Genomic DNA, 25,709 nt, shown 5'->3' with positions numbered 1-25,709 from the left:
TGCATTACACCATGTGCCATAATTTATAATGGTATTGTGAATCACTAATCGTAAAGAATAACGACACTTGTCCTTATACCAAGAGACAAAAACTCCATTATCCAGAAATGGATACGAACACGCGTAAATAGCTCTACCTACCCTCTCTCCCCCCCCATCCACCGCCACCCCTGTCCTTCTCCTTTCGCCTTCCTTTCTCTCTCTCTCTCTCTCTGTTGCCAATTGGTATGTGTTCACCCTCCAAACTTGGGTATAAGACTTACACAAAATGTGGAAATTGGTGAAATTAACCTATGTATTGAAAGTATATATACCATAAATATTAAAGCAATTTTATCATTATTGCATTACCATGACAACTAGAATTCATGGAAACAGTTTATAATAATGCATTGACGTATGTGTGAAGCTCCACTAATGTGGCAACGATGATTTTGCCATTCTTAGCATGCAAACATTAAAGGTTACTTTTATTTCTGGCATACAGTTATTTAAAATTCAAAATACTAGTATAGACTTAAATCAATGAAAAGTGCTAGAAAAAAAAAAAAATTATAATCCACTTATCCGTAGTCTCCTCCACTTTGGTTTTCGGCAGCCAGATGTACGACAAGGTTAGAAACATTGGATTGTATCTACTTTAGAAATATCTGTAATTTTCTGGGCTCAGCTCGTGTCGCTGCGCGAAATATCCTTTAATCTATTATTTCTAGGGTAAATGTACTAACACATACCCGAGAATAAATAAAATAAGGAAAAAGGTCAGTATAACTGACTCGCTCACCCTCCAGGAGGGTGTCGGTATGAACACTAGGCGAGTGAGACCACTACCACGAGCCAAATGCCAATAGAAATCTCCCACTACAAAAACCCTCCAAGAGGGGAGCCCGTTCCCACAGAGTGAGCAGCTCGTACTACTACTACTCCATCCCATGCTGCCGACTGCTGCGCCTCTGGTGGTCATCCTTTTCAGTTAGCGCACACGAGTCACACGTGTTATTTTTCTCTCTGTGTTTTTTGTGCCCTTTCTTCGGATTATCTATAATGGAGCGTGCAGCTATCGCAGCAGCTAAGTTAAGTACTCAGTATTTACGGTTAGTTGGTTTTTTCCGGCCCTGAGACAGTATTTGCCGTTTTTTAGGTATAAATACGTTCTCGGGGTCGGAAGCATGGCAGCATGGTTCTGCCTCGTGGTGGTTCGTTCTTGGTCTCCCATACCTAGAACATCCCCTTATTTATGTACGCTCTATATTATTATCCGCTTTACGTATGTTACGGTCTACTCAGGTTTTTCATGCATGCATGTATTTTTACCTTATGTAGCTTCTTCTATCCAGATCCTAGTCCAGGTTCTTAGTATCGGCCTCTGACTAGCTTTGAGTGGTTAGACTTGCCTTCGGGTTAGTCGTACACTCCTGGATTTTTTCTCCTGCTATATTACTTTCTTCTTTCATTTTTATTTATCTATATGTATTTCGTTATAGTTAGGTTAGTTAGGCGTTCTGGCTTAGCCTAGGTCCAGGCTCATTGAGCCTATTCTACCGCTCATCAGTTCGGTCGCTTCCCCATAGCATCTCTCTGATTAGTTGGTTTTGGCCCAGTGGGCCTATATGCTACCGCTTTCAGTTCAGTTGCTTCCCGATAGCATCTCTCTGATCAGTTGGTTATCCTAGGCTTAGTTGTCGTATTTTAGTCTTACCGCCTCGTGGTCACTACGTGATCACGGGTCAGCCAGACGCCTGTCCAGTCACCCTTCCCCCCCCTCCCGCTCTTCCATAGAGTCGGGCGGGGGTGGGTCGGTCTGCCCATGCTCGCTCCGCATACCCGAGCCTGCCACCTCTCTCTCCTCAGACGGAGGGGGCGGGGAGTCGGGACAGACCCAGACTGGTCTCGGCCTCTCCGGCATTCTCGGTCCGGTCCGGGTGGTACGTAGTGGTGGGTACTGGCCTTTCCCCCCCATCCGTGCTACCTTGTCGCTCCGGGCTAGCTCGAGCCTGTATGTCTTCTCGCCCTTTCCCACCTTACTAGGGCTCCTCCCTGATCGGAGTCCTGGTATCCAGCGGAAAGATGTTAGTCCACCCACAGAGTGGACCGGACATACAGTGGGTCCCTGCTAACCTTACCGTATGGCTGAGTTACTACACTCCGCTACGCACTGGACTTAGTCCGGTTCGTTGGTGCTTAGGTTTAAGTTATCTATAAGTTTATCTTAAGTTTCTTAAACCATCCCCCCTCCCTTACGTGTCTTACCGGATCTCTCCGGGATTATAGCCTATTCAGGCGATGCAGGGAGGGGTTATGCCCAAAAATTTTTCCGAGCTCCGGCATGCAACGGAGTTCTTCTGTCCTTTAGTCTGTAAGTGATACTTTTAAGATGCTCATGTGTCTCCCCACTTACAGGCCACCAACTGTGAGCATCCGGGATGTTCCGCCACACTTCAGGACCCATGTGGACACGAAGTTTGCCGGTCCCATGCTCCATGCGCGACTCCGCACGGGGGACATCCAGGTCTGGTACCATGAGACGTTGTACCATATGTTACGATCTGGTGAGCCAGCTTTTGGAAGGGGTAAGTATTCCATCTCCAGTAGCTGCTCCGCTTCTATTTTAGTGCTTAAGTTTTCATCATTTACTTTAACTTAAGGCATCTAGTTTAAGTTATACTTTAAGTTTTAGTTTTAAGTGATTCTTAAATCTAAACTACGCCCTCTCTTACAGGCGCCGGCAGTAAGGGATACCGCACTGGCTACCCTGCGGGCCTGGGTCGGCGGTTTTGGCAAGAACGCCGCCAAGGGTCAGCCCTACATCCTGGAGAAGCGGTTGGCATTATTAATCTTCCCCGGAGGCAAGGCGACAGGGTACGTCGACCCGGTAGAGGCGGACCCGACTATCGCCTTCATCCAACAACAGCTGGCTGCCTCCTTAACTGATCAAGACCAGGATATCTCCACGGATGTCGCAACCCTGGATATTAATGTTGAACCTATGGTAGGTATAGACGACCTGTGGTCGAGGTAGGTAAGGTGGACACCCAAGGGTCACCCTTGGGCGTAACTGTTTCTTCTACCCCTGCAACCTCTCCATCCTTCCAAGGCTTTACGGGTGACGAATTATATACTCCTCCTGACGCTTCGGTTAGACCTAGGTCAAGGCTAAAGTGATGACCTTGACTAAGACGTCATCGTCGTCTAAGAAGACGACCTCGACTTCATCCTCCTCACGTAAGTCTCCGGCTGGGAATCCCGGACCAGACAGGTCTAAAGCTTCTAGCTCCGGCTCTAAGTCCTCGAGAAGTAAATCCTCCAGAGAGAGATCTCGCACTCCGGCAGAGTCACCAGTTCCGCTACCATTGGTTCCGATTCAGAGCCTCCCCTCCACCTCCGCAGCAGCTCCGGCTTTGGACTCCAATGCTGGCCTGTTGCAACAGGTGGGCGACCTGGTTGGGTCCCTAAAGAGTAGTATGGAACAAATGATCTCTCGTCTGTCGGATAGGATTACTTCCCAAGACACCATTATAGCCGGGCTGAGAGAAGCTCCTCTAGCCTCTCCTTCACTTTCCAACACAAGTGGAACTCAGCTTCCTCCGTATGACTCACTACCTGCTTTCTCTATGAACAACCATGGAGAGTAGCGTCATACGCCCCATTCCAGGACGGTCTCATCTCTATACCGTAATTTGGGACTCGAAGAATAGAGGACTTCGAGTTCTACCCGGAAGGCCTCCAGCCTCCATTCATAGGCTACGCAAGGCTCACGCCTTCGGCTATGGTTCGGGACGATAGGGTACCAAAGGAGACAGTCCTCTATTCACGAGACCAGGCTCAGAGAGAATGGCCTCAGGTGTTAGAGGACATGGATTGTTCTAAAATACCTCAAGATACAACCATTTAAAAGTCCCTTTACCATTTTCACAATGGATGAGAGTACCCCGCTCCCGTTCCTAAAACCAAGATAGCGAGGTCGACCATCCCAGCGGCCCAGAAGGGGGAACCTATGCCTCAGTTGAAGGAAGCAGATCCCACATCTCCGTTACTCCCCTCAGTTGGAGAATTGTGGGAAGACTTGCCGAACACATTCTCAGCTGGCAAACTCAAACCGGACTGTGCTATGGAGCAGTTTGGTGAAAAGCTACCCAGGCTCCCAGATAGTCTTATTCAGGCTGAATTTGAACGCAAAAATCACGACTAGCCAGATCAATCAACTCTATGGCTATGTCTGAGGTAGCAACCATGGCCTATGGATCAGAACCGATTTTTAAGCTCATGACCAAAGCCCTGACTCAAACGGTACAGTCAGATATGTTCGAGTTTGCCACTGCTAGAACGAATTGTAGGAAACATGTCCTACAAGAGGCAACCATTCGACATGAGACGAATAGGTTACTCTCTCTAACATGGGGTGGGGAGCAGATCTCTTCCCAGAAGCTATGGTTAAGGAAGTCCAGGCAGAGGCTACGAGGTTGAACCAGAGCCTTAAGGACCGTTGGGGCCTTACGGCTAAGAGGAGGCAAGACTGACAGCTAAAGGTAAGGGACAGAGGAAACCCAGACGTTTCCAACAATTACCAGAAAAAGCAACCACGCTTTCCTCAACAAGTTCCAGCAGTGCCGTTAGTGCAGACAGCCCAACCTTCCACTTCTAAAGGTCAATCACAGCCAATTTATGTGATATCCCCTCAGCCTCAGCCCTCCACCTCCTACGCCATCTCTCCAGCTTACAATCAAGCCTTCGAGAGTCAAGCTTCACAGAAGTATGACCGCTCGGGTAAGGAGGCCAGAGGTAAGCGGTCCTTTCGTGGGAGAGGATCGGGAGGCCCCTTTAATAGGGGAAAGCACTTCAGAGGAGGCCGAGGCGGTTACCAGAACCAATGAAGAACTTCAGGTAGGAGGGAGGCTGTTTCACTTTCGCCACCGGTGGAACTTCAGCCAATGGGCTCAGAGCATAGTGTCAAAAGGGCTGGGTTGGAGCTGGTTGACGAACCCACCTCCAGCCAGACCTTTCCGTCAACTTCCTTCCAAAGAATTGACAGAGTACGCGGAGGACCTCCTTCAGAAAGGAGCTATAGCGAGAGTCAAGAGATTAAAATTTCAAGGTCGCTTGTTCAGCGTGCCAAAGAAAGGCTCACAAAAAAGAAGGGTAATCTAGACTTGTCCCGCTTAAACTTAGCCATCGCTGCGACAAGTTCAAGATGCTCACGATCTCACAGGTGCGGACCTTACTTCCCCGTGGGGCCGTCACCACCTCTATCGATCTTACAGACGCCTACTATCATACCCTCCCCCATTGCAAGACACTTCCGTCCGTATCTGGGTTTCAAGATAGGAGACCAGACATTCTCCTTCAAGGTAGTTCCATTCGGACTCAACGTGGCACCCAGAGTGTTCACGAAGCTAGCGGAAGTGGTAGTGCAACAACTCAGATCACAAGGGATTATGGTAGTAGCGTATCTCGACGATTGGTTGATCTGGGCCCCAACAGTCGAGGAATGCAACAGAGCTACACTGAAAGTGATTCAGTTCCTGGAATATCTAGGCTTCAAGATAAACAGGTCCAAATCAAGACTCACTCCAGAGTCAGACTTTCAGTGGCTGGGCATTCAATGGAATCTATCCTCCCACACTCTGTCGATTCCATCAACCAAAAGGAAAGAAATAGCGAAGTCAGTCAAGCAATTTCTAAGTCACAAACTAGCGTCAAGGAGAGCTCAGGAAAGGATCCTCGGCTCTCTCCAGTTTGCATCAGTGACGAACGTCTTAATGAAAGCCAAACTGAAAGACCTAACCAGAATCTGGCGCTCGCGAGCAAATGTCATGGTCCAGGGACAACTATCCTCAGTGCCTCTGATTCTAAAGAATCGACTTCGGCCGTGGCGAGAGTCAAGAATTTGTCAATGTCAGTACCCCTTCAGTTCCCTCCACCAGGGATCACCATCCACACAGACGCGTCCTTAAGCGGCTGGGAGGGTATTCCCAGGTCAAAAAGGTTCAAGGGACTTGGTCACCTCAGTTCCGTCAGTTCCATATAAACGTACTGGAGGCAATGGCAGTGTTCTTGACTCTAAAAAGGTTACGCCCACCAAAGTACTCCCACATAAAGCTAGTCCTGGACAGCGCAGTGGTAGTACATTGTATAAACAGAGGAGGGTTTAAGTCACGTCATCTAAATCACGTCATGATAGCCATCTTCTCCCTGGCAGACAAGTTCAGTTGGCATCTTTCCTCCACTCACATAGCTGGAGTGAGAAACGTCATAGCAGACGCCCTATCCCGATCAGTACCCCTAGAGTCGGAATGGTCACTGGACAACAGTTCGTTCCAATGGATCCTTCAAAGAGTCCAGGGCTACAGGTGGATCTCTTCGCATCCCAAGCGAACCACAAACTACCGTGTTATGTAGCCCCCAACCTGGACCCTCTGGCCTATGCCACGGACGCCCTGGCTCTAGACTGGAACAACTGGGAGAAGATTTATGTCTTCCCTCCAGTGAATCTCCTCATGAAAGTATTGAACAAACTCAGGACATTCAAGGGTCAAGTGGCTCTAGTAGCCCCAGACTGGCCGAAGAGCAACTGGTATCCTCTAATTTTGGAGCTGGGCCTTCGTCCTCTTCGGATCCCCAGTCCCAAGCTCTCCCAGTCAGTACAAACGAAGACTGTGTTCGTTTCCTCAGGGATTCTCAAAACCCTAACTTTATGGATTTCATGAAGTTTGCGGCAAAAAGAGATGCGAATATTGACCCTCAGAATATTCTCTTCTTGGAATCCGATAAAAGGGATTCAACTTTGAGACAGTATGATGCTGCTGTCAAAAAGTTAGCAACCTTCCTGAGAGAATCAGATATTAGAATCATGACAGTTAATTCAGCTATATCCTTTTTCAGATCCTTATTTGAAAAAAGGTTTAGCAGCTAGCACGATTACGACAAACAAGTCAGCTTTGAAAAAGATATTTCAATTTGGATTTAACATAGACTTGACGGATTCCTACTTCTCGTCTATTCCTAAGGCATGTGCTAGACTTAGGCCTTCTGTGAGGCCTACGTCAGTTTCATGGTTCTTAAACGATGTTCTAAAAACTGGCTTCCGAAACCGATAATGACACATGCTCGTTTTATGATGCTCTTAAGAAAAACCCTATTTTATTAAGTTTAGCTTCAGGAGCAAGAATTTCAGAACTGTCGGCTTTATCCAGGGATCCGGATCATATTCAATTCCTTCCACAGGGGAAGTCCTACTTTCTCCGGAACGTAGCTTTTTAGCAAAAGAATGAAGATCCTTTGATGAGGTGGGAACCTTGGAAGGTACTACCCCTTCCACAAGATGTATCCCTTTGTCCAGTTTCAACCTTACGAGCCTTTCTTTCTGTCCAGGACCTCCTCATCCTCATCGGGGCCCCCCCCTCTTTAAGAGGGAAAAAGGTGGAACTTTATCCATTAAAGGCATCAGGCAGCAAATCCTGTACTTTATTAAACAAGCCAATCCTGACTCTTTCCCGAAAGCACATGATGTCAGGGCCAGTAGCCACCTCAATTAATTACTTCCAACATATGAACTTCGATGATTTGAAAAAGTATACCGGATGGAAATCGCCGACAGTGTTCAACGTCACTACCTTAAGTCCTTGGAAGCTCTGAAATTCCCAGCAGTAGCAGCGGGTAACATAGTTTCCCCTGACTCTAGCTAAATTGTAGTAGAAGATTCAGTCCTCCTTTCTACCTGCCTCACCCAACAGTTCGTCTATTCCTACCTTGTTCATTTGCATTCACCTTGTGTCTTAGCTGCTTTTATGATAGTGTAGTGCCCCTTATTGTCTGGCTAGGACATCACAGATGATTACAAACATTGATCTCATGGATGTTACCCCCTTATTTTTGTATGCTAGGGGATACATCATATTACAATGGTTACGGGTTTTGTATATTAAGTCATATACATTCCTTATATATTATTATTGTTGGTTGTTTTGTTTATCGTTTATATTAATTGCTATTATTCTTTTGATACATGCTGTTACACAGATATCATTGGAGACATGTAAATCATTTTACCTGTATATATGTAAATTACCTTATGTTATCAAACATGATTAGGTTAAGGGTAATTTAAGCATAATTTTTATTTTTATATCACTGTGTATATGTATCTTTTTAGCAATTATATTCTCTTTATATATATTTTATCTTTTATTTGAGACCTATTCTGATTTATTTTATTTTATTACTTTGTTTACTTTATTACAATCTTGTGCTATTTCTCTGGTACGATTTCGCGCAGCGACACGAGCTGAGCCAGAAAGGGATTTTGACGTAAGGAAAAATCTATTTCTGGGCGAGTTGGCTCGTGTCGCCAGCGAAATCCCACCCTACCCATCCCTTCGCTCAAGATTGTCTGCTAACTTCAGGATGGCCACCAGAGGCGCAGCAGTCGGCAGCATGGGATGGAGTAGTAGTAGTACGAGCTGCTCACTCTGTGGGACGGCTCCCCGTCTTGGAGGGTTTTTGTAGTGGGAGATTTCTATTGGCATTTGGCTCGTGGTAGTGGTCTCACTCGCCTATTGGTTCATACCGACACCCTCCTGGAGGGTGAGCGAGTCAGTTACACTGACCTTTTTTCTTTATTTTATTTATTCTCTGGTATGTGTTAGTACATTTACCCTAGAAATAATAGATTAAAGGATATTTCGCTGCGACACGAGCCAATCGCCCAGAAATAGATTTTTCCTTACGTCAAAATCCCTTTTTCGGGGTAATTTGGTTGCAAAAAAGGGGTAATTGACATGAATTAAATAAACATTTTGAAATAACAAAGTAAAGTTGAACTAAATAATGAGTAAAGTAAACAATTAATGGAATAAAACTTTGCAGTGTCGTCGTCTGCTGCTCGTAACTGTCTTTGTGGAGTGCGCGCTTAGGAACCAGGAACAGCAATGTGGTTCAAGTGCAATGTGGAGTGAATTAAGACCAAAATGTCTATAATAACAATCAAATAAGCACTGTGGAGTTTCAGTTGTGATGGCAGTAAGGATAAAACCACCGATTACAAGGTAAAAATGAATTCGGTTCAAACCATGACCCCGGGAATAGGGTAAAACACCGCATGGCATGCAGCAGGCCATGTACGATCAATGCATGCAACCCTCCGAAAAAGTACATTATAACGCGTCCTGACACTGGAGATGGGCATTCAGTTGCGACTTGTTGTTAGTGAGAAATGGAGCTAAAGACCTCTACTCTCCTTTCGAAGTAAGTATTTTCTCCAAAGTTAGAAATTAAGGCCAAATTTTAAGATTTAAACAGAGGGTAGTAAAAAGGCTGGCTACGGCAGTGGAAATCTTACCAAAACGCTTTTGAAATTTTTACTTACGCGTCAATATTTTAGAAGATTGACGCCATCTATATGTTTACGGAGTCGCTTGTGTCAACAAACTTCCCATTTCCTGTGATAAATCTGCACACCACTTGTACCCACAGACGCTGGGGCACTTTCATCACAACAATCGGAACACGGTCCCTTACCAGGACGTTTTTAAGTAAACAACTGTTTTGGTAGAAGACGACGACGAAGCGTGCACTAGATAATTTTTTAAATAATTAGTAAAACATCAATATTTTACATATTTATGATTATTAATTTGAAAATATTCGTTATTGACAAAGTAACTCTATTCTGACTCAAATTTAAGTAATTATTTTTCAGAATTAAAACGTTCTTTTAAGTCCTGTATTATGACCGTCACGACATTGTAAAATTGCTATACTCAACTTTCTTGCAGAATAGTTTACCAGTTATTCATGCAGATTATCAGCTATGCATGTTATTGTTTTAATCGTAATGCGCAAATATATCTTTATTATTTACTTTTTGGATATATGAAGGATGTTTTACTGCCGGATTACCACCGTAGTGTGATGCAGTCACTTTTGGTCCCTGGGCCTCTGTCTGTTTTCGCACCATAAGAAATTAATGGGGCCGAATTTGCAATGAGCAGAAAGTCGTTAAAAGAGGAAAGTTGGCATTGAGGGGCATATGTTTTGATTGAGAAAAATAAAAATTTATACAATTGCTAGCTTGTAAAATATACTTGATTACAAAAAACTTGACTGACAACTAAGCAGCATACCTACTATTGAGGGGCATATGTTTTGATGAGAAAAATACAAATTTATACAATAGCTAGCTTGTAAAATATACTTGATTACAAAAAACTTGATTGACAACTAAGCAGCATACCTAATATTGCCAAAAATATTTCTGTAACAAACACTCTTATCAGAACGAGATTTTGCTATAGTGCATTACACCCAGTGCCGTGATTTATAAGGGTATCTTGAATTACTAATCGTAAAGAATAACGACACTTGTCCTTGTACCAAGAGACAAAAACTCCATTATCCAGAAATGGATACGAACACGCGTAAAAAGCTCCACCAACCCTCCACCCCCCACACCGCTTTGAAAACATAATTTACGAAGAGCGTCACATGCTTATTTTAGTTCGTATGGGGCTTTCATATACTATCACATTATGTTGACGAAACTTCATTTTTTTGAATGGTATGCTTAGAGTTGTAATTGTATTTTTGTTTCACCAATTAAATATCAAGTGAATAAGACCCGTCCAGCGTGATAAGTGTTGGTAGTCGGTGATGTTTTACCCTAACAAGTTTCATACTCTTCATTAATATAGGCAACAAAATGTTGTTTTATTGTGCTGATTACAACTGCAATCTTGAGTAAGATCAATAAACATTACATATACTATATGCTAACATTGTTCAAATGAGGGCTGGGGAAGATGGTGTCCATCCGTGACCAGACCCGTCCAGCCACACGATAGCTGCCATATTGGATTTCAAAACTGCTTTGAAACATATTTTACGAAAAGCGTCACTTGCTTATTTTAGTTCGTATGGGGCTTTCATATATCACATTATCTTGACGAAACTTCAATCTTGTGAATGGTATGCTTAGAGTTGTAATTGTATTCTTGTTTCACCAATTAAATATCGAGTGAATAAGACCCATCCAGCGTGATGATGGTGGATCGTCCGTGATTGTTTACCCTAGTTGGTGAGAGCAACAGCTCAGTACCTCTACTATCCTTTCGAAGTAACTATTTTCTCCAAAGTTAGAAATTAATGTTATATTTTAAGATTAAAATGAGGTTAATGAAAGTCTAGCCATGCGCAGTGCAAACATACCTCCATGGCGCTTTCAAATTTTTTACTTAGGGTAAAGAACCGAGTGGACTGGCCAACTCACCGACTACCGCGGTTTTGGCCACCCTTTGAAAAAGAACTGTAACATGTCCTGACACCGGAGATGGTCATCAGTCATGAGTTGTTGGTGGTGATAACAGGAGCTGAAGACCTCTACTCTTCTTTTGAAGTAAGTATTTTCTTCAAAGTTAGAAATTAAGGCCATATTTTAAGATTTAAACAAAGGGTAATAAAAAGTGTGGCCAACGCAGTGCACACTACCCCAAAACTATTTCGAAGTTTTTACTTACAACAACAAATATTTCGAAGATTGAAGCCATCTCGATGTTTGCGGAGTCGCTTGTGTCGACAAACTTCCCATTTCCTGTGCTATATCCACACACCACTTGTACCCATAGACGCTGGGGCACTTTCATCACAACAATCGTAAACCCAACCTCTAACCAGTACTTATTCGTACTTATTCAAGGGGACTACAGCATTCTTTGCGGCATTTTGCACTCTTCAATTGTTTACCAGTGTTGTCAATTGGTATGTGTTTACCCTCCAAACTGGGTATAAGACTTTCACAAAACTGGGGAAATAAGTGAAATTAGCATATCTATTTGTAGTATACATACAGTGGTACCTCGAAATACGAAAGGCTCAACTTACGAAAAACTCGAGATATGAAAGCAAATACGAAAAATTTTACGGCTCTACATACGAAAATTGCTCAAGATACGAAAGGTTGTTGCTGTAGTCCGAGATTTACCCGGACTACCGATAACAATTTTGAAACTCGCGCGCTACCAACTGAGTAGACTCGCACCATCCTCCCGCTCTCCCATTGGTTCCTGATGCTAGTCACTGCCATGAGATCCTTCTCTCCTATTGGTCATCATCCCTCCCATCATGCATCTACGTACTAGTACGTAGCAGCGTTCTTCTTCAGCCATTGCTTCTTACCAGTGTTATTGTTATTGTACGCACGTGGAATTCGTTCGTTCACATATACGATTTTGTTTAACGTAAATTCGTGTTAGTGATTTCGTTGTGCTACTTTATTGTGTTGTGTGAGAACCTAATTAGTATACGTACTACATTACTTAATTACGTACAGTATAGTCATGGGTCCCAAGAAAGTTGCTGAAGTTCACAGAAAGAAGAGAATGCTTTCTATGCAGACAAAAATGGAGATTATAAAAAAGTATGAAGCTGGCTTGCGGTTGAGTGTGATCGCTAAGGAATACGGCCGAAATCCGTCGACAATAGGCACCATCCTTAAGCAGAAGGAAGCCATCAAAGCAGCTACACCTTCCAAGGGCGTGACTATTTTGTCCAACAAGAGGAGCCATGTGCATGATGAAATGGAAAGGCTGCTTCTTCTATAGATTGAGGACAAAGAAATCGATGGCGAAACGATAACCAAGACGGCAATCTGCCAGAAGGCCAGCGCTATTTTCGGCGATTTGATTGCCCAAGCGGAAGACGACGGAGGAGAAGGGACATCGACGGCAACCCCAGAGTTCAAGGCTTCTCATGGGTGGTTAGAAAAATTCCGTAAACGGACTGGCATCCATTCGGTGGTGAAGAAATTGAAACTTTGTAAAATACGTAAAGTATAAAAAAGTAAAAAAAATGTAAAAATAAAAAAAAGAAAAAAAAAAAAATTCAGTTTTAAGTTTTTTGTAAAGTTAAGTGTTACAGTTTTGTTAATGTGTTTTGTAAAGTTTAGTTTGTTTTTCTGACATTTTTTTGTGTGTTTCGTAAAGTTAAGTGTATGTATCTGCCGTTTGTCCTCCTCCTCTGTCGCCACTTTCGGAGATAGCCTCACTCGAAAGGTAAGCTTCCACATTTTACTACATACGTACAGTATTTCTTGTATACCATGTACACTAATACACTTTATTTACAGGTAATTAGTAGTCCGTATTAAGTTAGGTATTGTATGGTCCAAATTGTTGTAGTATTTCATTGTTTATAGGTCAATTTAGCTTTATTATGAAATTTACTGGGGTGTTTTTGGAGGGCTTGGGACGGATTAGCCATTTTACATGTAAAATGCGGTTCAAGATACGAAAAATTCATGATACGAAGGGCGCCTTGGAACTGATGAATTTCGTATCTCGAGGTACCACTGTATATGCATATTACAGCAATTTTATCATTACTGCATTACTATGACAACTAGATTTCAAGGAAACAGTTTGTAAATGCATTGGCGTATGTGTGAAGCTCCACTAGATTGGCAACGATGAGTCTTTTTGCCATCGTCTGCTCGTACTTCAGAAATATCTGTAATTTTTTCGGGGTTAATTTGGTTGCAAAAAAGGGATAATAGACATGAATTAAATAAACATTTTGAAGTAAACTTTTAAATTAAATTAAAAGTACGTAATGAGTAAAGTAAACAATTGAGGGAATAAAGCTTTGCACCTCACAAAGAGTGTAGTCGTCTGCTGCTCGTAACTGTGTTTGCGGAGTGAATGCTTAGGAACCATTAACAGCAACGTGGTTCAAGTGCAATTTGGAGTGAATTAAGACCAAAATGTTTATAATTACAATCAAATAAGCACTATGGAGTTTCAGTTGTAATGGCAGTAAGGATGATACCACTGATTACAAGGTAAAAATGAATTCAGTTCCAAACCATGACTCCGGGAATAAAGTTTCATACTTTCACTAATATAGGCAACAAAATGTGGTTTTATTGTGCTGATTACAACTGCAATCTTGAGTAAGATCAATAAACGTTACTTGTATACGCTAACATTTTTCAAATGAGTGCTGGGAAGGCTGGGAAAGATGGTGGATTGTCTGTGGTTAGAACGGCCAGCCACATGATTGCCGCCATATTGGATTTCAAAACTGCCTTGAAAACATATTTTACGAAGAGCTCACATGCATATTTTAGTTCGTTTTGGGGCTTTCATGTATCACATTATGTTGACGAAACTTTTCAATCTTTTGAAAGGTATGCTTAAGGTTGTAATTGTATTTTTGTTTCAAAAATTAAATATCGAGTGTAAAAGGCCTGGCCAGAGCGATGACGATGGATTGTCTGCCGTTGTTTACCCTATGTAATTTATTGATCTTACTCAAGATTGCAGTTGTAATCAGCACAATAAAACATTTGATGCCTATATTAGTGAAAGTATGAAACTTTTTATTCCCGGGTCATGGTTTGAACTGAATTCATTTTTACCTCGTAATCAATGGTTTTATCCTTACTGCCATCACAACTGAAACTCCACAGTGCTTATTTGATTGTAATTAAACACATTTTGGTCTTAATTCACTCCAAATTGCACTTGCACCACATTGCTGTTCCTGGTTCCTAAGCACGCACTCCACAAACAGTTATGAGCAGCAGACGACTACACTGAGGTGCAAAGCTTTATTCCCTCAATTGTTTACTTTACTCATTATTTAGTTTAACTTTACTCTGTTACTTCAAAATGTTTATTTAATTCATGTCTATTATCCCTTTTTTGCAACCAAATTAACCCCGAAAAATTACAAGTATTTATGATTTGTACTTATGAGCAGATGACGCGACGATAAATGACTCATCGTTGCCAATCTAGTGGAGATTCACACATACGCCAATGCATTTACAAACTGTTTCCATGAATTCTAGTTGTCATAGTAATGCAGTAATAAAATTGCTGTTACATATATGTATATAAGTATACAGTGGGCCCCCCCCATTCGCGTTCTCCGGATTCACGGACTCACACATTCGCGGATTTCTCTCGGGAACATTTCCCCGCATTATTCGCAGAAAATTCACGCAATCGCGGTAGTTTTCTATGAGAAATATCCACAAATTCCTGGTTTTTTTTATCAATTTCATCTTAAAATGCACTTTTTGTTATAAAACTATTAAAAAAACCAATTATGAACATTTTTAGTGGTTTTTCTTGAGTTTTAACTAACAAAATAGGCTGTTTTTAGCATTTATGTAGGGGTTCCAAACATTTGCGGGTTCTAACTATTCACGGGGGGTCTCTGGTACGCATACCCCGCAAATACGGGGGACCACTGTAGTACAAATAGATACAGCAGTCCCCGGGTTACGACGGGGGTTCCGTTCTTGAGACGCGTCGTAAGCCGAAAATTGTTGTAAGCTTCATTCTTATCGCATTTTTCATCAAAAAAAAACTTCAAATATTGATTACTTTGCATTTTTAATGTCATGTTCCATCTGCCAGACGAGCGTGTAGGCGTCATAACCCTGGAACATGTGTCGTAACCCTGGAAATAATGTCTGATGAATATAATTGAAAAGCATCGTAACCTCTGAACGTCGTAAGCCGAGACCGTTGTAACCCGGGGACTGCCTACACTAATTTCACTTATTTTCTCGGTTTTGTGTAAGTCTTATACCCAGTTTGGAGGGTAAACACACACCAATTGACAACACTGATAAACAATTGAAGAGCGCAAAACGCCGCAAAGAATGCCGTAGTTCCCTTGGATAAGTAGTGGTTGGAAGTCGTGTTTACGATTGTTGTGATGAAAGTGCCCCAGTGTCTATGGGTGCAAGTGTCCACTGCGTTGGCCACACTTTTCATTACCCTCTGTTTAAATCTTAATATATGGCCTTAATTTCTAACTTTGGAGAAAATACTTACTTCGAAAGGAGAGTAGAGGTCTTGAGCTCCTGCTCACCAACAACAACTCTTGACTGATGACCATCCTCTTTCTGGTGTCAGGCATGTTAAAGTACTTTTTCGGAGGGTTGCCAAAAATGCGGTAGTTGGTGAGTTGGCCCAGTCCAGTTGGTTGTTTACCCTAACACCAACAATTCAGAAGATTGACGCCATCTTGATGTTTGTGGAGTCGCTTGTGTCGATAAACTTTCCATTTCATGTGCTAAATCCCCCCACCACTTGTACCCATAGATGCTGGGGCACTTTCTTCACAACAATCGTCAACAATGACACCAACCATGGTTTATCCAAGGAAACTACCTGCAGTCCTCTGGTTACGACGGGGGTTCCGTAAGCCAGAACATCGTCAAAAATCCTATGAAAACCTTACTTTTAATGCTTTGGGTGCATTGAAAAACTATGTAAACATCATTCTTATGGCATTTTTCATCAAAAAACCTTCAAATATTGATTATTTTGCATTTTTGGTGTCATATTTCATCTGCCAGATGAGCGTTGTAGGCGTCGTAACCCTGGAACGTGTCATAACCCTGGAAATAATGTCTGATGAATATAATTGAAAAGCGTCGTAACCTCGGAACGTCATAAGCCGAGACCGTCGTAACTCGGGGATTGCCTGTACGATGTTTTGGTAGAAGAAGAAGAACCATGCACTAGATAATTATTTAAATAAATAGTTAAATGGCAGTATAAGGTCATGAATTGTATAAATTTTTTTACATATTCATGATTATTAATTTGAAAATATTCATTGTTGAAAAAGTACATAATAGAATTCCTGACTCGGATATCAACAGGTTTTGCTGTGAACAGTACCTACGGCATTGTTCTCGCTCTTCTATTGTTTATCAGTGTTGCCAATTGGTATGTGTTTACCATCCAAACTGGGTATAAGACTGACACAAAACCGGGGAAATAAGTGAAATTAGCATATCTATTTGTAGTACATAGAGCAATTTTATCATTATTCTATTACTATGACAACAAGAATTCATTGAAACTGTAAATGCATCGGCGTATGTTCCACTAAATTGGCAATGATAAGATTTGCCATCAATCTGCTCGTATCTACTTTAGAAATATCTAATATGTTCCGACATGTTATACAAACCATCGGCCCTTTACATAAGGAATTACTACTCAGCACCAGCTGGACAGTCTTAAGATTTACTAACAAGGTAGTTCGGCAGTTACTGCTTATCTGATGGCTGTGGTATCCCACCCAACTGGAGGTAAACATACCACTTTGCTTTCGACCGCCGTTGGGTGAAGACTTGTGCTTGCCTCTCTGCCCGCCTCTGTCGTGAGATTGTTATCAAGCTTACTTAATTTTCATCCTGTTCCTTAATAGTACTAGTGTGAAGTGATTGTAAGTACTCTTATTTTTTTTTTTTATTATTATTTGTTGAATTGCATCGCTGGATTGAATATGCAGTCACGAATCAGAGAAGCCCTCTCGCCCCCCATCCAACCGGAGAGTGTGCCTTGGAGTGGGAGGCCGTAAGTGTGGGGCTTTCAGGTCCAGCTGTGCCATGGACCCTCATCCTTTGTGTACTAGATGCCGAGGGTGTGAATGCTCTCAGTCCTTGACTTATGATATTTGTCTCTCTTGGTCGGAGGAGCAGTGGGAGCTGTATGAGAAGAGGAAGAAGCCGCATAGAGCCACCAAGATGTCGTCAGAAAGCTCTCCCTGGACACCTCTGGGTGACTGATACGTCATCATCTTTTCTCCCTCCTCGTCAGCTCCCGCATATGGTTCTCTCCCCGTTCAGGGGACGTGTCCCCCTCCGCTCGATTTGTTGAGCGCAGAGGAGGGAGTGTGACACCCCGACCTGGAGTTGTACTTGAGGTCTTCTGTCTGGTCAGGGTGGGATCCTTCCCCTTCTGGGCAAACAGGAAACCCCCTCCCCCCACTTAACCCGACTGTTGCTTCCTCAGGTGTGTCTGCCTCTGCGGATGGGGACCTTCAGCAGATGTGGCGCGCTCTGAGCCTTCCGGGTACTCCAAGTATTCTGGGGCTCGCCCATCATCTTGCTGCAGCCCCAGTTACTCACGAGGTGGAGACGATGACAGTTACAACCGTCTCAACACCGTGTTATGCTGCCCCACCGCACCTGGTCTATACTCAGCACGTGACCATGGTCACCCCCTCGCCTGTGGTACAAGCTCCGTTGCTGTGTGTGCCCTGGAGGGAGCTGGTTCTTCCTCCACCTGGTTTTGCTGTCCTCGCTCCGCCCCCTGACTTCAAGTGCCCAAAGAGCTCGCCCTTGGATCGCCCTCCTGTTGCCGTTGCTGCACATGCTGCTCTTGTTCCTGCCCATGAAAGTGCTGCTGCTCCTGCAGGTCCTTCCAGCCAGGTGGAGTTGAGCCCTGTTGCCACCCCAACTGCCCCAGCTTCAGCCTGGATGGGAAACCTGTATGCTGTCCTGAGGAAGTAGCGAAGAAGTCCAAGAAGAAGAGGAAGGTGTCGTCGTCTTCTTTGTCTTCATTTCGTCGTTGTCTTCTGCTGCCTCTTCCCCTTTGACTTTGAAGGCCCCCCCCAGACCGAGGAAGAAGAAGGTGGCCTTCCCCCACCCCAAGAAGAGCGGGACAGGTATGTCTCCGCTGGTCATCCCATTCCTTCGGGAATGGGGCCCTGTCTCTCCTTCCCAGGGAAGATGATGGAGACCGTAGGGGTACGGCTACCACTGGTACCTCTGCTCCGGCTCCAGAGGTTCCACCTCCGGACCAGGAACCATCTCGTCTGCTCGCTCGTGAGCGTCACCGAGTGTATGGTCACCTACCAGTGACTGTGCAAGCCAGGGTCCAGAGCGTTTAGCCTTCTCACCATCAGGGCCCCCCAGGCATGGAGCAGAAAGCTGGCAAGAGTTGCCTCAGGTGACTCTCACCACCAGGCCGGCAGTCGCTCTCGTGGTGATCCACCCGGTTCCCAGGGTTGAGGCTGGGAAGAGGTCCCCCGGTCACCAGGTACCGTGGCACGTCGAGAGGACGGTGTATAAAGACAATTTAATAAATAATGATTATTATGAATGTATATTTCTTTTTTGGGTATTAATAAACCAAAACTTTGTTATTTATCATAATTTAATCATAAATGATGATGGCAAGATTGAGCACTCCTTCCTACAAAACTCTCTCTCTCTCCTTCACTATCTCGGCTTATTACAGTGAATTTTCTTCTTGTATGTTAGCGGAGATGTTTTCCTTGTATTTTCCTCCTTGGATGATGAAATTCTAGCCCAAAAAAAGATAACGTAAAAGCAAGAGAATGTCAGAGGTGAAACTTGAACGTGACTCTCTTTTTACAAAGACAATGTTAATAAATCATGATTATATGAATTTCATGTTCCTTTTTGGGTATTAATAAACCAAACCTATGTTATTTATCATAAATGAAGATCCCTTTGCTCAAAAGATCGTAGCCTGGGGCACAGTATGATGTGTGTGTTAAGCAAGATGGAGGATGTTACTACAACAACCCTCCCTCTCTCTCTTCACTAACTACGCTAATATCGCATATACGTATTATGATATTCTGCAATCAATATTAGAGCGAATTTTCTTCGTCTGTATGTTAGCGAGATGTTTTGCTTGTTTTTCCTCTTTATAATGATGAAATTCTTGTCGAAACAAATATAAACATACGTAAAAACTAGTGAATGTCAGGTGAATCTCGAAAACGTGTACACACATGAGGTTTGTGCTCGCACTGAATTGTGGTTGGTAGCTGACTTCCCTTCTGCAACTCATGGAGTTGCTACAGAAGCCATTGCTCACAATTTCTTTAACAATAATTATCAAAATTTACAATAACAGAAGGCATGTTGCATTTTCTTGTACGGATCAATGTTTTTGGCTTATTGAGTTATGTTTACTAATTACCCTGTAACTATGAAAGTAAGAGGAATTTTTGACAAGATATTTCGTAAACATATTCTGCATTGCTGTACGAAGCTCTATGAATTTTTTCATGGCTGCATTTTTCGCCCTATACCCCCATATACTTAGTATAGGGGCTCCTGCCAGCCCCCTTAATAGGAGCAAATATCTCCCCTTCCCTTACAAGGCAAGGAGGGGGTGCTCTGGCATAAGACAAACCCATAACTTGTACTATTTGCTTTATTGTCTATGACATTTTGGTTCTTTGCTTTCTCATAAGTATGACACATACTTCTCCCTTGTGAGTAATCCCAGAATACGGACTCTGATCTCGCAGTTCCTAACTCTGCTAGATGTCAGTGGCTGGATTTCCTTCCTTGCGACCGGAAGAAGATCTCAGGTAGGTTGAACCCCAGTCGGTTCATAGATGCTTTCTCAGATTCCTCCCACCTCCAATCAGGTGAGTCTTCCAATTGTAAAGGACTGAGGGTTTGTTCATATCATGTTAGGGACAAATTGAAATTAAATTCTATTTTTTGTAACTATACAAACCTGAGGTCCTTTACTCTTGACTGCCCACCTCATGCCACCCCTCAATTTGCTAACTGGGCCTAAAGCAAATTGGAATGTTTACGTTCGGTGAGGAGAGATTCCCAACAAACAGACCAGTAGTTAACTACTGAACTGCCATGTTTAAAGATTTCAGCTGCCGTGTCCAGGCTTCACTTAAAGTAATTCATATTGTAAAGGACCTCAGATGTTGAATAGTTTGGAAAAATACAATTTACTTTAAAAAATTGTGATTTCAGCTAAGAGCTATTTGTCTTAGGTCTCCTGTTGCTGCCATAGAAGCCTTCATCTCGGGACAGCTTCACTTTAGTTCTCTTCATTAGAGAATGAAGGAGGTTTACTTCCAGTCCTTAATCCTTTTCCCCTCACTCAAATGATGAGGAAGGAATTAGGCTTGTGCTCGATCAACAGGAACCTTTGAATATGTATGCATATTCTTCTCGTGACATGCTTCTGTTATCAGGTGCACAGACCAAGTAATAGGTGCATACCTGTAGGACAATTGTCTTAGAGATGTGCGGCCAAGGTGATAAGTACCTTTTCATCAACATCCTCAAACTCAGACAGCCTTTTGGGCCTCCGGAGAGTTTCAGGAATTTGTTTTAAGGCACTCAGGGGTGTTGTTGAGCAACAATGCTGCATTAGTGCATTTATCACCAAACAAGAGGGTCTCGTTTCCCTCCTGTTTCGGTTAATATGCAGGTGCTCAAGTGTAACTGAAGTGCGCTTGATAGCTGTATTAGCCAAACACATCTAGATGGAATATACTGGCAGGCAAACTCAGCCTCTGGATTTGAGTGATGGGACAGAGTGCTTCTTTCCTCAACCTTTTATGGAGAGATTGATCGTCTTAGTATTGTTTCTCCTCAGTTGAAATTTATTACTGACAAGAAACTTCTTCCTGTCTTGCCATCACAGGGACCCCAGGTCTCTGGGAGGCATTTGACTATTGTTTAGGATTTCTGTCTTGTGCTCTGCACACCCACCCCCTTGCAAGAACATTCAGACAGAGATCTGCCTCAGAAGACTCACTATTACCTTTCTGGTTACCACCCAGCACAACAGAAGTCTATAATTCTGCTCCATCACACCTGACCCATTGGCCCCTGGTGATGACTCGGGATGACTTTTGAGACAAACTTGACAGTTTTTGTCTTCTCTCCATATTTTTCTAATTCACAAGGTGTTCAACAAACTTTGTTCACCCCGAATTGAAAATGAATGACAGAAGACTTGGTCTTTTGCCCGACCTGCGGTAGTTTTTGTGGCTTCACGACTAAAAACTATCCAGCTTCCCTTACAAGCATAGGCTTTCTCGCTGAGCAGCAGTGGAAATAGCTGGATAACTTTTTCTGTCCACAGTTTCATTCCAGTGATTGGAGTAGTTTTCATTGGTTGGTGTCATTGATGGGACTTTTTCTCTAGCCAGAGCTGCAAGAATTGCCTCTCTCCAATTCAGTTGTGAAAGATGTAGATCCATATTTGGGCTAGTCTTTCAACTGAAGGTGTATTGTTTTCTCCTCAGTCGAGATTCAACTACTAATGAGAAACTTCTGATTTGCCAACCCAGGTACCCCAGGTCCCTGGGTGGCCTTTGACTCTCATTTAGGGTTCCTGTCTTGTCATGGACAGTTCTGTCTCCCAAGACCGCATCTCGTCTCACTCCAGCGTTAGATGATCATAGAACGTCTTTGATGTCACCTTCAAAAGTAGAGGATCAATGTCTAGACACTCAGATGTTGTAGCGAATTGCAAATCTTCCGGCATCTGTGGCCAGATTTGAGTCCTTAATGATAACCTACTCCTTGGACTTTGTATTTGATAATCCAGAACAATCATTACTTTGTCCTGTTAGGGTGTTGCTGTACTTTTTGAAAGACTTGACATCCCTAACGTGTGTCAATGACATCATCATATTACGTACTAACGGGCCCAAGGACACTTCTTTCTCCTGTTTTTGTGAGATGATTGGGAGGAGGTTCCTGCAGTTGGTGACGTTACCTGCACACTCCACCTGAAAGCTCATGAAATGAAGGGCTTAGTCCATGACTTGTATTCTGGTGGAATCTGTCGGGGTCTAAATAGATGTGGTTTCATCGAACCACATTTATGTCTTCATACCTTTGGGCTATTGTCCACAAGTCCTTGAAACCTTTTTTCCTAGGAGTTGTGGAGGCTGCTCAACAAGTTTTGTTTATTACCTGGATCCTTTAACAGGACAGGTTGCATCTCACTTAAGGTTTGGTTCTGGAAGTGAGAAGTGCCTGGTAGGTGGTTAGTGCCATCAGTGCACCTCATGCGGTGCAGCGTAGGCATTACTTAAGTTTCTTTGCAGTGTCCCTTTGGCCCCTAGCTGCAACCACTTTCATTCCTTCACTGTACCTCTGTTCATATTTCTCCTTTCTTTCCCCTTGGTGTCCACCCTCGTCTCCTAACAATTTTTTTCATAGTGCAACTGCGAGATGTTCGTCCTGTTACACTTTTGAAACCTCTTATCTGTCCAATTTCCGTATCAGCACTGAATGGCCTTAGTTACCCCAGTGCTTGGCATTATGCCTTAAATCTATAAATCAATCAATCAATCAATCGATCATTACGAGAGTGACTGGCCTCTCCTCCTCCTCCTCCTCCTCCTCCTCCTTTGGACAGAGAATACGACACAAACCTACACTTGCTGGAACTGCTGCCTGATGTGGTTAGTCTACACATCGAGCACACGTTCTAATGTTCTAATTTTCTTTCTAGAATAATAACAGCAATCCCACTTCTTCCTCCATCGGGGAGGGGAGGAAGGAGAAAATGGCAGTAAGACAAACCCGTTTTGGGTGTTTGCGCCTTACAGCCTCCAACTCCTAAGATTCTTCCCAGCCCTTTTTTGTATAAGTGTCATTTCCTCACTCATTTGAAAAGGTCCAGAAGTCTGACATTTGATCTTGCAGTTGCTGTACTTCAATTGATATGTCAGAGGCAGGGTACTCCTCCTCGCTCTTTCAACCAGGAGTAGCAGCCCAGGTGTGCAGAACTCCAGTCAGTTCAAAGAGAGACTTGCAGATTCCTCCCTCCAAGCCACAGCTCCTCATGCATGGGCAACAGACACCATGCTGCAAGATTGGTCCAATCTAGATTTGTATGCTTTTCCACCCTTTAGCATGATCAGGGAGGTGGTAAACAAATTGCAAGTCCATCACAATGCAACTATGTCCCTTATAGCCCCATTTTGCTGAGGGTAGTAACTTCAGCATACCATGTAAGCTTTTTTCTCTGGTATATGTAGGATATATTTTATACTTGGAAAATGAGCTACAGGAATTTTCACTGGGCGACACAGGTCTTCCCCCAGAAATGGATTTTTCCTTCGTCAAAATCCTTTTATTCAGACAACCCCACTTCAGAAGATACCACCAACAGTTGTCTGCTCTTGCCCAGACAGTCTTCAAAATGTCTTCAAGCTTGTCAGAACAAAGGCCTTTCAAGAGGAGCTGTAGAAACTTGCAGATTGCAGGCAAAAGTCTTCTTGCTTTGTCTACTAGGCCAAGTAGGTAGTCTATTGCCAATGGTGCCTCAGACACAACGTATCTTCTTCTGAGACATCTGTATTACAGAATGTTGATATCCTCCTACATCTGAGGAATTCTAGGAATTTGTCTTCCTCGACCAGTAGGAGGTATCGAGATATGCTTATCTCAGTTTTTTAAACATAGAGGCCTAAATCTTTCATCAAACTCAAGATATTAATGACCTGATCAAGTTTTTTTGATACGTCAAAGGAGAAGGATAACCAGGTCCTCTTGGAACTTGGATGTAGTTATGACTGACAGGTCTGGCTTTTGAACCCCTGCATTCCGCCTCTCTTAGGAACCTCACTTGTAAGGCACTCTTCTTCTTTGCGTCAGATACTGGTAACACATAAGCAAAATTCAAGAATTCAAGCCATCAATAAAAGTGTAGGATTTTCCAAAGGGAAGCAATTTGCTCCTTTACTTTAGGTTTGGTTTGGCCAAGAACAAGGGCCCATCCAAGCCCTATCCTCGTTCTTTTACCATTGAGAATATAATGGACATCCTTGGCCTCTGAGGAAGAGGTGAGAATAACTACAGGCCAGTCCCGGGTTACGACGTGTTCGGGTTACGATGTTCCGAGGTTAAGGCGCTTCTCAATTATATTCATCAGACATCATTTCCAGGGTTACAACACCTACAATGCTCATCTGGCAGATGAAACAGACACCAAAAAATGCAAAATAATCAATATTGAAGGTTTTTTGATTGAAAAATGTATTAAGAATGCAGTTTACATAGTTTTCAATGCACCAAAAAGCATTAAAAAGTAAGGTTTTTCTTAAGATTTTTTACTGTTCCTGCGGTACTAATATCTGAATAGGACAGAAAGGTATGAAAACCAAAACAATTCCCATATGGAATACAGGCAGTCCCTGGTTATTTTTTTTGGGGGGGGGGGTTTCTGTTCTCGGCAGGGTGCTGATAAACTAAAACCACCATTAACTGATGCTCGGCAATTTATGGCGCCAAGTTTCTGTTAATGGTGCCTCTGTTAGGTCTGTAATGGCACCATAACTCTATTATTGGTGCCTTATGGTGCCAATAACTGAAACCCAGCCTATTATGGCGCCATAAATCGGCGGTTTTAAGGTACTAGACAAGCGCCATAGAACCGGATCGCCATTAAGCAAGACCGCCAATAAACCGGGGAGACTGCCTGTAATGTAAAAACAATTAATGCATTCAAGACTACCAAAATTATTAACAAAAAATACATTTTGTAGAATAAACACAGGTTTACATACAGAAAAATATAATGAGAAAGAAATATAAGCGAATAATGAAATAAATCATAGTTTCATATATACTTACCAAGTAATTACAGAATCAGAGGCCACCCTACACCCTTCTTATGGACATCAGGACACAAACAAAATTGAGCTTACCTGCCAAGCTGTTATTCGAGTGCTCCGATAGTGGACAGGGCCTGTTATCTATACAAAACAACAGAACCAATACCACAAATTTTTTAATAGGCTGCCATGCGAGTAGAAAGGTTAGCTATGTACTTAGTACTTTGTAAGTACTATACATGAAATTTATTATTTTATGAAAAAGGGATTTTGACGTAAGGAAAAATCTATTTCTGGGTCGATTGGCTCGTGTCGCCAGCGAAATATCCTTTAATCTATTATTTCTAGGGTAATGTACTAACACATACCAGAGAATAAATAAAATAAAGAAAAAGTCAGTATAACTGACTCGCTCACCCGCCTCCAGGAGGGTGTCGGTATGAACACTAGGCGAGTGAGACCACTACCACGAGCCAAATGCCAATAGAAATCTCCACTACAAAAAACCCTCCAAGAGGGGAGCCGACCACAGA

The 25,709-nt window shown here is 42.9% G+C and overlaps 1 protein-coding gene across 5 annotated transcripts in view; it reads left to right on the top strand.

Moving 5' to 3' along the window:
- LOC135222004 (fatty-acid amide hydrolase 2-like) overlaps window positions 1–25,709 on the top strand; it is a 351,694-nt gene that overhangs the window by 16,401 nt on the left and 309,584 nt on the right. The gene's annotated exons all lie outside the window — the stretch shown is intronic.

This window comes from Macrobrachium nipponense, chromosome 3, assembly GCF_015104395.2.
Source record: "Macrobrachium nipponense isolate FS-2020 chromosome 3, ASM1510439v2, whole genome shotgun sequence".
NCBI lineage: Eukaryota > Metazoa > Arthropoda > Malacostraca > Decapoda > Palaemonidae > Macrobrachium > Macrobrachium nipponense.
The sequence above is the reverse complement of the archived record's forward strand: the minus strand, read 5'-3'. Positions and strand labels throughout refer to the sequence as shown.